The sequence below is a fragment of the Cyprinodon variegatus genome, unplaced genomic scaffold, assembly GCF_000732505.1.
Source record: "Cyprinodon variegatus isolate N-32 unplaced genomic scaffold, C_variegatus-1.0 Scaffold317, whole genome shotgun sequence".
NCBI lineage: Eukaryota > Metazoa > Chordata > Actinopteri > Cyprinodontiformes > Cyprinodontidae > Cyprinodon > Cyprinodon variegatus.
In genome coordinates, this window is record NW_015150770.1 from 289,040 (window position 1) to 292,599 (window position 3,560).

General features: G+C 38.3%; 1 protein-coding gene across 2 annotated transcripts in view; it reads left to right on the forward strand.

Moving 5' to 3' along the window:
- Nucleotides 1-2,317: 2,317 nt before the first annotated feature.
- LOC107090935 (para-nitrobenzyl esterase-like) overlaps nucleotides 2,318-3,560 on the forward strand; it is a 33,402-nt gene continuing 32,159 nt past the window's right edge. For both annotated transcript variants that reach the window (XM_015384588.1, XM_015384590.1), the window contains exon 1: nucleotides 2,318-2,407. The gene's annotated coding sequence lies outside the window, so the exon portion shown is untranslated. The remainder of the gene's footprint in view (nucleotides 2,408-3,560) is intronic.

Genomic DNA, 3,560 nt, shown 5'->3' on the forward strand with positions numbered 1-3,560 from the left:
GCAGGAAAGATGCTGATCCTCACAAAGTGAAGCAGACTTCGCTCTGGACCAGAACACACCTGGAGTCTGATGAATGACTCCATCATAGGTGTTAATCAGAGAAGGTCCCAGCAGGAGCCCCTGGTGACCCTGTCCTTCTTTTCTTTTCTTGTATTTTTTATTTTTTTTTTTTGCATATAAAGAGAAGGTTTCACAGATCAAAATCATGCTTTGAAGAATCCGTGAATATAATGCATAATTCAGTGCAGGAGGTCATTGCCGGCCTGACAGTAACAATTACCTCTTTTAAATTTTGTTGGTTTTTTAGATTTATGAATTAGAAAAGAGGTCTAATGTCTATTACAATTTGAAAATACTCAATTTATCCCAGAATAAGAGCTAAAACTGACATTTGTTTCCTAAATTCTGAAACCATGTGTTCTTACTGCTTTGAACCTTTGTTCCATACAGGGACCCCATATATCAGCTGCACTACAAGTGAGCATCAGAAAGCTTGTTCAGGTTTATTCATTCATATCATTTCTTGCCAGTGACTCCATCCAGATGTGTCCTCCAGTGGTTAATTAAACATCCATGTTAGGTTAACGTTCATCCCCAGCTGGTTGCCAGGTTACAGTCTGTCTCTGCATGGTTGTCTGTCCTGTGCCCAGGCTCTGTCGCACCTCCAAAAGAATTTACATTTCCGATGTTTGTTTTTCCAACTTTTTCTCATCCAAATGACAAAGGATGATGTATTTCTATTGTGGTTTTGGATAATAACTTAAAAATATTTGAATTAAAATATAGAAAGGCACAAAGCAGCGCACCGAAAGTAAAGAGGGAAATAGGGAATGCTGCATGAGAACATGATGAACAACTTCCAAAGTACTCTTTCTTTTTTTTGCATTTTTAATCTTATATTTATTTTGCTCTATATTTGGTTTCTTGTTCTGCTGGAGTTTGAAGCACACTCATAGTTTCAGGACTTCTGCAGCTTCTAACAGGTTTTTCTTCAAGGATGCTCCTGAAATGAGCTCATTCTATCTTCCTGTACACTCTGACCAGTTTCCCTTTTACCGTCATAGCAAAAACATACCTACAGCATGATGCTGCCACCACCCTGCTTCGCTATGGTGATGGTGTATCCAGGATGCTGTATTTCCATGTCCATCAGGCTTGCTTTTCCTCAGACATGACAACCTTTTTATGACTTTCTTTTTGCCACTCAGAATGACGCATTTTTTAATTGCTTAACTAATAATCGTCCTGTTTATTTAATAAACAGAGATTTGGGAGATGTTTAGTGCATACTATATAGTTTTATCTATCCTTAACAGTAAGAGGACAAATAAAAAAAAACAAAAAAAACATGTTTAGCTACTTTATATCTATGTTTTTATATGCTATAATTAGTGTTGCGCCAATGCCATTTTTTGGCCCCGATACCGATACCCGATACCTGGCTGTGCAGTATCGGCCGATACCATAATAATGTAAAATAATTGCCATCATGGCTTTGTCGAGCTGCTGCTTACCTTTGTGAAGCAGGAAAAAATCTAATACAAAGTGAATCCAGTAGAACTTTTTATTGCCTACCAGGAGTGGGTGACAATAGTTGAATAAACTTATGGCTCTCAAAATGGTATCGGTGCCCTATTTGTTGGTACTCGCCGATACTGATACCACCATTTTAGGGCAGTATCGGGGCCCCGTCCGATACTGGTATCGGTATCGGTGCAACACTAGCTATAATTTTAGAATAATTGACAGAACATGCTAAACATTTTAGGTCAGCGACCCTAAAACAAAAATATCACAACACATCATTTTGGCTAGATTACTTTTTACTCCCCCTTAATGTTCTTTAAGGAGTTTACTTTTCCTTTCATGCCTCACACCGGAGGCTCGCTGCCTCCTTCATCCATGTCACTGTTCAAACAATAACTATTTCCGTAAAGAAATAAAAATGCAACGTTTGCTGATGTTAAAGTACATAAGACAGCTTTAGCATAAACTATTTTGAAATGACAGCTCCTAGAGTCAGCACCGAGAGCAACTTAAACAGATTTATATTAAACCACAGGTAGTTGAGTCGTTATCTACTGCAGGTTATATATTAACTGCCTGTAACATTCCAGCTAAATCTTACATCAAACTCATGAACTGAACCTTATACTCTGTTAGATTTTATCAAGAAATGAAAAAAGTGGTTTCAGATCTGATGTCTTTAGGCAATGTGTCCCCTTATAAATGTTTTTTGGGTTTGTTTACTCCCAGTTTTCAGATTCATGTTCCTTCTGAGGGTACTGTCCCTTTAAATGCCCTTATAAGGGGAAACCTCTGCGCATGCGCACTCGCGCAGTTCAGAACTACATGCGTCAAGTTTTTAGAGCTAAACTTTTTTAAAGATTCGAGTTTTTAGGACATGGTAAGTTACTAAACTTGACTTTTCATCTTTTCTATAAGTAAAAAGGTTTTTAACGTGAAATTTAAGAGGAATGCGGTTTTATAAGAGCGACAGGAAATCAGATAAATGAGTATTTATTAACTGTCACAAATATTTACTGGACTGTTTCTGCTCTTCTAACTATTCACTAATAAACTTTTTCTTATTGAAGCCCATATTTATGGGGTTTTGTCCACTTAAGCGAATATATATATATTCATTTTTTTTTTAACGCATAATGAAGTAAAGGCGATTCTGCATTAGTTTTTTTTCCCTTACATTTGACCATTTTACTGTTTTTCTTTGGTTCTGGTTACACCAGTATGGGTTATTTCTTGTGTCGTACTGGTTCTACTGGTTGGAGTCTGTCATGGCATGTGTTCCCCACCCAGTTTCTCCGCTTATTGTTTTAAGTTTTCCTCTATCGGTTAGTTAATGCAAACACTTCTGGTTGAACTCTGATCATTTTGTCCTAAAATCTGACCTTTGTACTCAACTTTTACTGAAAAATATCCACTGATTTTAATGTAAGATCAGCAGACTGGGTCAGGCTAACGGTCCAGCACTGTGCAAAAGTCTTAAACCAGCTCTCAGCTGCTTCTAAGCAGTGATTTATCCCAAATAAGGAGCTGACTGCGAGTTTATTCACAGAAATAACTCCAGAAGCATGAAAAGATCTGTTGCTTTTTATCTTGCTGCGCTGATTGGAAGTAATTTAGTTTTTCGAGGAGAACAGCTTCTATTTCCTGTCTGGCTTCCTTTTAAACAATAAATACCCAGAAATTCCCCAAAATTAAAAATCATCAGTTTCTGTTTCAGTCATTAAAGCCCAAACAGACTCCTCATTATTTCTGCAGCATTATTTCTACACAAAAGAATATTTTGAAAATTAGGGTTGCAAAACATTCACATATGTATCATAATTGTATTATTACTGTACATGATGTCAAGGGAACCAGCACAGGGTGGAACCAGCACAGGGTGGAACCAGACACAGGGTGGAACCAGACACAGGGGGAAACCAGCACAGGGGGGAACCATCACAGGGTGGAAGCAGCATAGGGTGGAACCAGCACAGGGGGGAACCATCACAGGGTGGAAGCAGCATAGGGTGGAACCAGCACAGGGGGGAACC